The sequence below is a fragment of the Lissotriton helveticus genome, chromosome 12 (assembly GCF_964261635.1).
Source record: "Lissotriton helveticus chromosome 12, aLisHel1.1, whole genome shotgun sequence".
Classification (NCBI taxonomy): domain Eukaryota; kingdom Metazoa; phylum Chordata; class Amphibia; order Caudata; family Salamandridae; genus Lissotriton; species Lissotriton helveticus.
The window spans coordinates 270102501-270116183 of record NC_136073.1 but is presented as its reverse complement, the minus strand read 5'-3'; the positions used below and the strand labels follow the sequence as shown (position 1 = coordinate 270116183).

At 45.4% G+C, this 13683-nt stretch overlaps 1 protein-coding gene across 1 annotated transcript in view; it reads left to right on the top strand.

The window, feature by feature from the left end:
- Positions 1-13683, top strand: part of DHX38 (DEAH-box helicase 38) — a 1077951-nt gene that overhangs the window by 105302 nt on the left and 958966 nt on the right. The window lies entirely within an intron of this gene.

Below are 13683 nucleotides of genomic sequence, written 5' to 3'. Positions count from 1 at the left end.
TCCCCAGAGGCTCAGGCTCTCAGATTTTTTACCGCACGTCGTGTGAAGGGAGTCTCCCTGAGCTCTGCTCAGTTTCTTCATTTATTTCATTTATATAAAATTTTGTGATGTCTTCTTACATGAAGTCTGTTTGTTGACCCTGTGTCACTTGTGGAAAGCTGAGACCGTTTCCGGTTATCTTCACGAATATATGGATCATTTCTCTGCCTGTCGCTGACATGGTAGGATGAGAAGGGGATGTTCTTGAGATTTGGCTACCCCCCTTCTGATGTGGGAGGATTTTCTTTATTTATATGGCGCCTTAATGTTGCAGTGATGTTTTTGACTTTACTTCACCAGCTGAGGTTGCTTCAAAAGTAAAGGGTCTTTGACCTACTCTGAGTCTGCCTCCCACATCTACGCCCACGAGATTTACTCTCAGGCGTTTAGACTCGTTCTGCGCACTTTTCTTCTGAGAACGTGCCAGCTGGTTGACAAGACGCTCTTTGTATTCTACGACGACAATATCAGCCGTCACTGGTGCTCTACGGTGTCACAGGGCTACAGGATCCTGTTGACAGTGCCCTCTTATGCACTGGTTGTAAGTCGCAGGGAGCTGCGCAACCGACAAGGAGCTTCGTCGACAAACAGCCTCATAACCGAGTGCAATTTTGCCTCGTCGATGGTGGGCCTCGACGACGAGTTTAGCCTCGTCGACGACATGCCTCGTCGACCGTGATGGTGGCATCGTCGACGAGAAGCATCGTCGACGGCGAGGGGGCTTCGTCGACGACGAGCCTCGTCGACGACGAGGGAGCTCCGTCGACGACGGGCCTCGTTGAAGGTGCAGGGTGTTCCTCGTCGACGGTGAAGAGCAATCGTCGACGGCGAGGAGCCTCGTCGACGGTGAGATGGCTCGTCGACGGTGAGGAGCCTCGTCGACGGTGAGGAGCCTCGTCGACGGTGAGGAGCCTCGTCGACGGTGAGGAGCCTCGTCGACGGTGAGGAGCCTCGTCGACGGTGAGGAGCCTCGTCGACGGTGAGGAGCCTCGTCGACGGTGAGGAGCCTCGTCGACGGTGAGGAGCCTCGTCGACGGTGAGATGACTCGTCGACGGTGAGGTGCCTCGTCGACGGTGAGGTGCCTCGTCGACGGTGAGGTGCCTCGTCGACGGTGAAGAGTCTCGTCGACGTTCGAGAGCCTATTCAGCTGAAATAGTCAACCGAAGGCTTTGGCGACGGTTGGCTCAATACCAGTGGGCCACTGACAGTGGCCCTTCTGACATGTGGTCTATCGGCAGTTGGCCATTGGCACCCAGCATCTCTTGGCTGTCAACAGTGGACCTATAGACAGTGCAGTTGGGGCCATTAACAGTGGGCACATCGGCAGTTGGCCCGCAGGCTTTAGGTCCGTATAGAGTTGGCCCATTGACAGCAGTTCAGCTTAGTCAATAGCAGGCTCGTCGGCGACATTCTAAGTCGACAAAATGCTCTGTTCATCAAACATCCTCAGTGATGGTGAGTTTTATTGTTGAATGTTGGCCAAGTTAAGGATCAGTTTCGTGGACAACAAGTAGTACGTCTACGGAGGGTTTGTAGACTGACAGCGTCAGCGGTCACATCCATAGTAGTTTAAGTCTGCAACAGTTTTCCTATGCGGACACTGAGGGTCACGTTTTAGTTGACCTCTCTGATGCTGTACCCAGTCCATGGTTAGGTTCGTCGACGCTTGATTCAGTTGGGGTTTATGTACAGTGTTCCTTTAGCCTACTTATTAGTCGTAGCCTCCTTTTAGCAGAGATTTTGAGCTCTGCTTAAGCCAAAGATCGGCGCTGGTGGCTCTCTGGCAATCTTTTAGCTCTCTGGACACGATCAATTTGGACATAGGGGCACAGAATGTGCGTATCCATGAATACCCCTGAACTGACGCTTCTAGAATTTTTAACAAAGAGAATGGAAGGAGATCATCATCTACAAGACACTGTGCAGTGCACATTGCACCCCCAAGTTTTGCAGTATTGTGTTGCGAAGTTAGGGTTGGAAGAACCCTTGGTTCCTCGCCCACAAGTGCAAACTGAGATAATGGCCGTACCTTTTTATAGATGTTACTTCTGGGCCATCATATTGGCCAGACAATACCGCGCCTTCGGTTCTCTACAGTACGGGGATCACCCTTTCGTGGTGCCCGAGGACAGTTTTCACATTTTATTCCAAGGAGTTCCACCCAGTATCTGGTATACAACTGTATTATTCGACTCTAAATCGTATACAGGAAGCCGTTTTTCCAGGAAACTACGACTTACTTTAGAGCTCACCCTCTTAGTCCATTCCAAGTGGGATAAGAGTGGAATATCTCTGGGATTAATTTGGTCACCGATGCCATTTATCTGTGGGGAATTCTAATTGTGATGCCATAAGGGCATGCTCTAGAATTTGGCTATTTCTTTTCTGCTACGCCTTCATAGTGACCGCATTCACCTCATCTAAGTGAGTCATTCACAAATTGACTTATGGATACATCAGGGACCGTCGGAGTGGTTCTGAATCTAATAAGAAGTTAGGTTTTTTCCTCTCAGTTCCTCATCAACTAGCTGGTCAGAAATGTAGCGCCGGATTTTTGTCATCTCTGCGCAAATTTTTTCAAATGTTGTACCTCATAAGGTTTTTCAAATGTTACTGCCAGAGGACCTGACATGTGCACTCGACCTCCAGAGTGTCAAGGTTCAGGTGCCAATCCTTCCACAGCACAGGACGTGGCTGCTCTTTCCTCTAAGTTATAATCATTTTCTATCACAGGCCTATCTTTTTAGGACTCTCGGTCCACTCCACGTGATTCTTATCTAGATTCTGGCAGCCTATCTGTGTCTGCAATACATACGCATTCATCATTTCTGAGACTAGTTTATTTAAGAAGGATCACTCTTCCTAATAAGCAATCCAGTGCATCCACACTTTGCAGTCACTGTTTCAATGCCTGATTGTTATCAATATACCATGTCAAGTCCTAATTATTCCTAGTTACGACACAGGATTTTCTAGGAACAACAATCAATGCTAATCCAGCAAGGGTTTTTTTGTCTCTTGCGAATGAGAAGCCTGCAGCTCTTTCTTGCTGTTTCTTTTACGTACATTACAGCCTATTTCATTAGATTCTCGAAATTTCAATTGGCCATGACCTCCACCTGCATCCTGTTGGTGTCCTTCTGCACTGGATAAAGCTGCTAAAGCAACTGCATAAGCAGTGGTTTCAGGTCTCTGATTCATCTGAACATCTCATTACAATCACTCCTCGATGCGAGAGGTTTTTTCTTGGGTGAATCCAAGACAGAAATTTGTACACAAGGTGTGTTTTTTCCTTCAAAAAGGTTTTACATTGCACAATCACCATAGACGCATCCCTCGGGAATTGGGGAGCACTCTTTTAGGGGCTGAAGGTCTACGGGAAATGGAGCCCTCATATAAGAGGCTTGGTACATCACTCTGCTGAGCGAAGAGCCATATTCCTTGTCCTCCAATTTTGTTACTAAATAATTTCAAGGAGACAACTGTACTGTGGCGCATAGACAATACAACTGGTATGCACTATGTCACTAAACACAAAGACTAGATCACCTTTGTTGCCTCAGGAAGCTTGTGATCTATGGGCATGAGCGATACAACGCACACTCAACTTTCTGGCGATTGCATGTTCTTGGTACAAGAAACAGTCTGGCAGGCACTCTCAGCAGGACGACAATTTCCACTCTCGAGTGAGTTTTCTTCTACGGACGGTGGATTCAAATTTCGGCAGAGGGGTGCATCCAGATCTGGTCTTTTCGCGACCAAGAGGAACAGCACATACTGGTTCTTTTCAAGTTGGCATCCCCACAAGGATTTACAGGGATATGCGTTTGTCGTCCAACTGATTTCAATCTGCTTCCATTTTCCACCGATACCTTTGGGTCTCAAAGTTCTGCGGAAGAACAAGATAGTGGTGTCGAGGGTTCCTCTTTACCCCTGATGGCTTCGCCAAGACTGGTTTACTGAGTTTCTCTTTTTTCCAGTCGGAGTGCGAATCAATTCGGTTGTGTCCACCTCCGGATCTATTTTTCTTCCAGAGCGGCCAGGTTTATCACCCGGAACAGCCATTTTTGAGGTCAGCGGCCTGATTGCCTTTGGTTCGCCCATCTACACATCCCTGCGGTTTGCAAGGAAGTGTTAGCCATAACAGGGACGTGGTCTCAAATGGAAATGTTTTTTTTGCGGTATCTGATATTGTTCGGTTGTACTTCATCCTTTTACTAGGATTGCCTCATGCAACTCTACTAGTTTTTTACTGGCAGCAGCTCCAGATGCCGACGAGATGGGACCACATCTTTTTATTCTTCAAAAAATATAAATCAATCCTTCAAAGGAATTTTCAGAAGGTTTTTTCTACGCCAGTTCGTCCATTACCATCGAGACATCTCAATGTGGTCATAGCGCAGTTCATGTGCTATCCTTTGAACCTATCCTCAGTGATGATCTAAGATGACTTAGAAAGGTGTCATTTTCTTTTTTTATTGGCTTTGACATTCCTCTATTAGAGTCAGTTAGGTTCAGGTCTTATCGATTCTTTAGCCTTTTCATACAGTTCACGATAACTCTGTGCGGAGTATACAGCAATTCTTCAAAGGATTGTTTCGTATGTTTCCGCCGGTGCGGAAACCTCCTCCTACATGGCATCTGAATGTCGTACTAACTCAGCTCATGCGTCACCCTTTCGAGCCGATCCATAAGGTGGACCTGAAATTTCTGACATGGAAAGTGTCGTTGTTACTAGCCTTAACATCTGCTAGAAGGGTAAGCGATATTCAAGCATTTACATCTAAGGCACCTTTCATCCAATTCACCACGGACTCAGTGGTACTGCGTACTAATCCAACGTACATGCCTAACGTGCCTCGGGACTTTCATCTGAATGAGCCGGTTGTCCTCAAGACATTCTTTCCAACCCCACAGTCTACGACTGAAAGAGCACTACATTCATTAGACATTAGAAGATGTCCAAGTTTTATCTCTCCAGAACTTCTGGCATCCCCAAGACAGACCAACTGTTCGTGGCTTATGGGCGGCAACGCCGGGGCTTTGCAGTTTCAAAACAGACCATTGCTAGATGGGTCTCCTCTACGATTGGACTTTGTCATCAGCAGGCCGGTAGACCCTTACAGGCCTTGCCAAGAGCACATTCTACAAGGGCGGTTAGCTCTTCCACTGCCCTTTTTGCTGGTGTGCCTCTTCGACAGATCTGCAGAGCTGCTACATGGTCTAGCAGACACACCTTTACTAGACACTACTGTCTAGATTCAACAGACGACGCAGAGGCTTCGGTTGGAAGAGCAGTGCTGCGTAATCTTTTCAAATAAGGTGAGCCTCTGTTTCCTCCTCCTCCTATATGCTCTTTAGACGTTCTTTCAGATTCGATGCTTATGGTATAACTGGTATTCTGTTATATATATATATATATATATATATATATATGTATATATATCTGCATTTGATACTCTGACGTTTACGAGCCTTATGTTAGGAGTACTGCTTACTATTCTGATTCAGGCATGTGAATCTATGAAAGACACCCCTAATACTGGAGAAGAACAATAGTTACTTACCTGTAAACAGGTGGTTCTCCAGTATTGGTGTCTTTCATAGATTCACATGCAACCCGCCCGCCTCCCCCCAGAGACTCACTCAGGCATTTTAGGGTTTCACTCCCGTGCGAGAAAATCTGAGAGCCTGAGCCTCTGGGGAGGACATTCTGGTGGGTGCTGTCGCCTGATTGGTCGCAGTTTGGACTAATACATAACGACTAGGATAGTCACTAATGTGGAAGTTTTTTCTACTGTAGCTGGTGCTACTTTACTTCCTGGTTTGGTATCTCTGATATTTGCTATAAGTTTTTTGGGCATTTATTGCTTTTATATATACCGTGGGACTCCCACTCCGACGACGGGGAATGATTCAGGCATGTGAATCTATGAAAGACACCAATACTGGAGAACCACCTGTTTACAGGTAAGTAACTATTGTTCTTACTGAGTACCATATAGTGAGCTGCATGCCAACTCCTGTTTATTTGTTTCTTTTTTTTTAAACAAAGTACAGTGTATTTTAAACTTTATGTGGTGGATTTTGCCTATGTACCACCTCTGACAATTATGGAAGCACACTGCTCTTGTGTGTGCACTTTTGCCCAGCCATTGCTAATCACTATAAAAAATGTAATTAATAAATACCTTTGTGAACGAGGATTCATTCGCACGTGCGTCTGTATTCTGTCAAAATGCCTTGAAAAGAAAAACATTTTGGACACCTTTTTATTCTGCACACTTTAAGTATTTAAACAATTGTAACAGCGTCTTACGGAGGTCCACTTAATAAATGTTTTTCTTGAAAATTCCCTGTGCATGGAAATTCCAGTGGAATTCTTTGGCATTTTGCAAAGAATTCCATTGAGGAAAAAAAATTATTTTCCTGTAAAAATATCCAGAAGCACCTTCTCTAGATTGTTACCTAATTACATTTTTTTTATTTTTAAACCATCAGAAATATTCCATAGGTGGCATGCCTGTAAGTATACTTCTTGTGACTGGGAGGCCTACTTACAACTGTACTATCAAATATTGGGGTAGCTTTCATAGATTCACATGCCTGAATCTTTCCCCGTCGTTGAGATGGGAGTACCACGGTAAAATATTCAAGCAGTGCCTTAAATACTTCATAGGTTATAATGGCCCAAGGACATCTAAACATTAGCTTATCTGTCTTTTTTTTTAAAAAAAGACCAAATGTTGTCATCCATCCAATCAGCTGTTAGCACCCTCTAGAACACTCCCAGCAGAGGCAAGTTCTCATCAGATTTTCACCGCACGTCGTGTGGAAGAGAGTCTCCCTGAGTGCTACTCAGTTTCTTCTTTTCACCAAATCTGGACATCAAGTCAGACAAAAAAGGCCTTTTCCGCCCATGTAAAACCTGTGGGAAGAAAAGGGTCCATGCGAATGATCCGCACAAGGAATGTGTTTATTGCCTATATCCTAAGCATGAGGTGAGAGATTGTAAAATCTGTTGCACTTTCTCAAACAAGACCCTCAAGGACAGAGAGGGAAGATTGTTATTGTGGCTCCAAACCAAAAAACAACAATCCCACTTTTCTGATGAAAATGAGGGCAGTGCTTCAACATCCCACAAGAGGGCTAGATCCAAAGACAGTTCCTCAGGTGAGGGAAGAAAACATTTTAAGCGTCCCAGAGAAGGCAGAGACATCGTCGACGAATACATAATCGATGACGACACCGTTGACAAAAATATCGTTGATAACAATACTGTCGACGGCTGCACCGTCGACGAAAGAAGTGCCCTTTCACATAATTTCTGCACCATCATTGCCTCCGTCGACGAAGATTACTCAGGTCACTAGAGTGACAAAGACCTCCTTACACCCATCTATGCAGGACTATAGCAAGGTATCGCCTTTGTTTCCATCACTTCTATTGGAAGGATATGTAGAGGATGATGATGATGATGATGGCCTCTATGGGGTAGCTCACAGCCCATCTGAGCTTCATGTGCAGTGCCAGGAGGATGAAGGCTACCATGAAGAGGCGTAGTATTATCAGCAAGGGTATATGACTCCATGTCATAGTTCTCAATTTAACTTCGGACCGGAACCATGCCCCAGGGACATGGCCCACTTACCGCCATTGTTAATCGAGGATCTTCAAGCCATGTTGGCGGATTAGAGACAATGATTCCCTCCTCAGCAACATCAATCAGAGAATCATTTTATTTATTTATTTATTGTTGAGTTTTATACAGCGCCAGCTGGAACCGAAGGAATCAGAGCGCTTTACAGGTATAGAAGAAAACCGATTCATGAGGGTTAAAGCAATCAAAACAAGAATGGAACTTACAGCATTTAGGTAGTGGCATTAGCGACAGCCCAAAGATTAGAAGGATTTTGTCAAAAGGGGTTGGATCTTTGGGAAACGTGGATCATCTTGTGAGCGTATTGAACAGTAACAGTTAAGCAGTAGAGATTTGAAATCTTGTTGGAAGCATAAAAAAGAGGGGTTGCAGCGGAAAACCTTAAGGAGTTCGCTCCAAATTCTAGGACCATTTCCTGAGAAAGAGCGTGCCGGGGTTTATTTAATCTTCAGTGGTATGAGAAGGAGTGAGTTTGAGTTTTTCAGGGCCTGGTCTCTTCCTGCTCTAGATAGTTTGGTTTCAAGGTATTTTTCTTTTTGTATGAAGGTCTTTGTGGGTGATACAAGCTGTCTTGAAGATGCATCTTAATACAATGGGAAGCCAAATGAGAATCCGGTACCTCAAGTGGAATAACCTGCAGGAACACTGGGTCCTCAACTGCCTAGCACACCTGTGAATTTGCTGGGCTCGGGGGCAGTTGACCCCGGAGCACAGAACACTTCCTCCTCGAAAGAAGATGTAGAGGAAGGTGAACTGCCAGATCCAATATCTGGTCCTGACCCTTGCGATGACTACGTGATTCCAACACCATCCCCTCCTCCTCACCTTCTGTCAGACTCTCCTCCAGAGGATATTGGGTGGTTTCACAACTTAATGCAGACGACAGCCGACAGGTTTGATTTGCCTATTGCTGTGAAGCAAACCGAATGTTTCCTACATGACTTCATGGATGACTTCAAGGATTACACAAGGATAGTGATATGCTCCATACCTATCATTGACCATATATGGCAGGAGGGCATTAGGATTATGAAAACACCAGTGTACATTCCACGAGCACTGCTTCATCTGGAGAAGAATTATAGGGCTCCGGATGACTCTCCATCTTGCCTTATTGGACAACGTAAGGCAGATTCGGTCATCTCCCTGACTCCACAAAGGCGATCTAAAAACCTGGCTACCCCGATTACTACCCCCCTGGATAAGTAAGGGCATAGAATGGACATTCTTGGAGAAAGATTTTCCTCAATAGCAGCTGTTGACAATCAGTGCAACGAATGCTCTAGTCATTATCGGCTGCTATGACCGCCAAATGTGGTCTGACATTGCCGGGCTAATAGACCTCATCCCGGAGGTAAGCAGACAGGATGCACGCAAGATACTGCTGGATGGTGAGCATGCAGCTTCAGAGACAATTGACTGTGCCCTTGATGTGCCAAATACTGGTTTTAGACCGTTAGCTGGAGCGCCTGTACTTCGACGTCAGGGATGGCTAAGAGCAACCACCTTTAGACCTGAAGTACAAGCAAAAGTTCTAGATAAGGCTTTTGTCGGTGAGTCACTCTTTGGAAAACACATTGATGATGCTCTATTGGCAATCAAAAATTATACGGATGCCGCAAAGTCATTGGGTGCTATGCAGTACCGAAGGTTACCATTCAGAGGTGCTAGAGGGCGAGGATTCGCAATTACAAAGGAGGATACCATGGGGTTCAACAATATCAGCCATATCAAACTCCATATCGGCAATCTTATAACCCCTCATCTTATCGTCCACCATCTACAGCTGGTTTCTCTCGCCAGGGAGGCCGCAACCGAGCACCCCAACAAGGCTACGACTTAGGCAGAAAGCAATGAGCACGTCAGGGTACCAGCCCATCTTCCCTCCCTACCCCTGGGTGCGAAAATTTCCAGTTATGTACAACGGTGGCACAAAATAACATCAGATCGCTGGGTGTTGGACCTAGTCACCAATGGTCACACTTGAGTTCCTTCAGCGGCCACCAACCCCTCCACCCAAGGGTCCCCCACCCCTACGTCATCACTTGTTACAAAAAGAAGTCTTGGCCATGCTTCTCAAAGAGGCAATAAAAGAAGTACCTTTCACTCAGAAGGGCAAAAAAATGTATTCTCATTTTTTCCTAATAAAAAAAGAAATCCAGAGAATGGAGACCGATTCTGGACCTAAGGAATCTCAACAAGTTTCTCAAAAAGCAGACGTTCACGATGGTAACACACTCCGATATCTTGGCTGCTTAAACAGAGGCAATATTATGACTTTGCTCGACATGGAAGACTCATATTTCCATATCCCAATCCATTTGAAACACCGGAAATTCCTAAGGTTCACGGTGCCTGGTACCCACTGTCAAATCAAAGTGTTCCCCTTTGGCTTCAAATCTGCACCACAGATCTTCACCAAGTGTCTGGCACCAGTAGCGGCAACCCTGCGGTCTCAGGGGTTTCAAGTATTTCAGTACCTCAACGATTGGCCTTCTGTGCTGTTGCTGCTTTGAGCAGCCAATCGAGCAATGAAAGCTTGCCTTCATTTGTTCATTACGTTGGGACTTACCCTAAACAGGAACAAATTGGTTTTGCCTCCAACTGAAGTAATATCTTTCCTGGTTAGCATCCATAGACACTATTCTATGAAAAGCGTTCTTGTCTCAGGAAAGATGGATACGTCTGCAAATGCTTGCTAAGACCATATCAAACAAGCATTGGCATAGCCAATAGGTCTCGCCTTTGGGACCTTATAAGTGTTTAGTTATCCAGCACAATGTCCTTGGTGCAACAACATCAACTGTTGCATGGCTAAACACTTATAAGGTCCCAAAGGCGAGACCTATTGGCTATGCCAATGCTTTTTTTGTTGCATGGTTCTCCTTGGCAGGGGCGTGGGGTGCCCTTCTCTTTTTGAAACTCAGGAGCAGCAACATTGTCGTGGTGTCACCAGTGCTTTAAGTGAAAGCTTTTTCAATAATATATTCAAGCCATAGTTGTTGCTTGTTTATCTTGTGCAACTAACAACCATTGACAAAGCCAATAGTCCTGACCTCTAGTAGGTATGATGTTACTTGTTGTATCATATATCTTTTGAAGTATCAGTATTGAAGGTTAATGATTTCAAAGTCCTCCTGCTCTCTTTATCTTTGTAGATGTGACAATTTTTTCTAAAATAAAAGATCCGGGGAAATTTGCTGATGACTCAGTATTGTACAGCTCTTGCACGGGTGAGGTCCACACCACAATTATCGAGACGCCAGAGCGAGGACGTATACTCATTCAATCTGCAGTGAATTCAGTCTCCTTGTCAGGAATGAGTTTAATCGTCAGCAGAACGGACCAGAAAGACACCATTTGAGACCAAGCATGGAATGGGTGGAGCTACGGAAGGAAGCCCTCTGATTGGGTTTCAGAATTCTGATGGTGCTGCTCGCTAGGCACTCAAAGCGAACAAGAAGGATAAGAAGGCATAGAGAGGCAATTTCACCTCAATAAAGCCGTGATCCCAGGTGAGAGGTTCACATTATAGGGCGCGGGAGCACATGTACCAGCCTTCCGCAGCATATTCTTGCTTTGAAGTTTTCAAAAATTGAAGAAAATGCTCACCATTGCTTTTGCAAACATAATTTATTTGTTGTGTGGGGATAAAAGTTTGATGAATGTTTTTCACGACAAACACAGACAGGTAACTTGTTTCTTACCTGAGCTGGAAAAAATCTTTCCTTTTTAGGTAAAGGGCGCAGTCTTAGCTCAACTGCGGGAACCTTGAAATGCATTTTACCGATTTCATGACACAGAGGAATTGTCACGCAGGTCACTTGACCTCTCTCTAGTCGGATATCTCGCCACCCAGGGAAAAAACTTCAGTGCTGGTAGGTGAAAGAACATTACACGTAACACACAAACTGTATAATGACTACGTACTCTCAATATAAGTGAGAAGCATTGTCCTGCTCCACACCCTACAGAGGCTATTTTACGTAATCTTGCGGAGTTGCGGTACACTTTTCTGTGAGATCCTCGCAGAAGCTCTACAATTAAATATACAAGTCTTTCACAATTCGTTGTATTTAATACTGAGGACTGCTATTATTTAAAAATTAGGAATTGCAATTTTGCGGTCATTCTGTTTATGCCAGTGTGTTTCGTAATATTTAATATCACTTCCCCAGGGCACAAAAACCTGTTCAAATAGTCTGTAAAATAGTCATGTCGCATACTTCAACCAGGTCTTAATTCAGTACGGGAAACTGATGTTACTCCGAATCTAGCAGTTCACTTGGCAGTGCGCATAGACTTCATGTTCCCTTAGAATGCCAGAAACAGAGTGGGATCACGTACAAACGAATGACTGGGTTTTGTTTTTCAGTGTCAGGGGGGCGTGGCCGTCTCTATGTAGGTAACTCATGAGCGCGCACCCATGCCTGCCATACGCTTACATTTCTTGACTTCCTGCTTGGTTGGGTAACCCTGGACTTTTTCTCGTCCCTTAGAACTACGAGACAGTTTACACAATAACTAGTTGTTGTTTACTGTAAACTGTAAAGCAGTCTGAATGCACCGCTAGTTACCCAACACATCCAGTGGCAAGCGCCCAGTAACGTGGCCGTACAGGAAAAGTGCACCAGCCCATGTAAAACAAGCATGCCCCGCAGCTGCGAAAGTTAAAGGGACGCGCAGCGCTTACCTTGCGGGAGCGAGCAGCGGCGAGCCCTATAATTACAAACAGATGGCGCCGCTGCTCGCTCCCGCTAGGTAAACGCCACACATCCATGAGGGCTCATTGGGAACAGTGTAGTACATGCACCAGTTTCCCAAAAAGTCCTGTGCGATTCCAAGAGGTCCCCCTTCTAAGCAGTGCTTGCGCGCTGCGTAGGCAATGCCTAAAAATGGGTCCGTTTCTGTACAGATGTATAATTCGCTCCTGGGAATGTGCTCTTTAGTGATAAATCTGGTACCTCTAGCCAGACGGAAGATGAGGCCTCTTCAAGAAGAACTGCAAAAACAGTGGCAGCAAGCTGTGGGATCCTTTGAAGATGTAATTCAAATCACGGCACGGATGGTGAAAGCACTACAGTTGTAGTTTCAGGCAACAAATCTCGCTCAGGGTTTAACAACGGACGCCTCCATGGAGGGCTGGGGAGGTTATCTACAGGACTTGCTAATTCAGGGCAAATGGTCTTCGGCGCAGAGGAAGCAGCTCATCAACAGCTTGGAGCTATTAGCCATATTCCTCTATCTTCCAGCTTTCCTGACAAGGATGGCAGGCTCCTCCGTGTTGGTTCGTACGGACAATATGACCATCTGATACTATGTCAACAAGCAAGGAGGAACAAGATCCATTACGCTATCTCAGGAAGCGCAAGAATTATGGGAATGGACAACACACCATGGAATCTCGTTAAAGGCCGAGCATGTCAGAGGTCTGCACAATACCCTAGCAGACACATTAAGCAGGTCTCAGTCCAGTTGTCATGAGTGGGAGCTCGAACAAATCCAGCTGGACATGGTATTTCGAAAATGAGGGAAGCCAGCGTTGGACCTCTTTGCAACGGAGGTGAACGCCAAATGCCAGTATTGTGCCAGCAGATTCCCTCTACCAGGGTCAAGGGGGAAGGCCATTTAATGTGATGGTCAGGGATATATGCCTATACTTTTCCCTCCATTCTGTTAATTCCCAGGTGGCTAACCAAGATGAAATCGGAAGTCTGTCATCTGATTGTGATAGCACCACGTCGGTCCAGGCAATACTGGTTCCCAGAACTGCTTCTAATGTCCGAGTCGAAACCCATACGCCTGCTGTCATCCTCAACTGTGTTATCGAGGGACAAGGGCCAAGTGAATCATCCCGACCCACACTCGCTTCATTTACGGCTCCTGAATTCCTTGAATTTAAGGACCTAAATATACTGCAAGAGTTTAGGGAGATCATTGCTAAATCCCGTGCTGAAAGCACTATCAAAACATATCGTTTGAA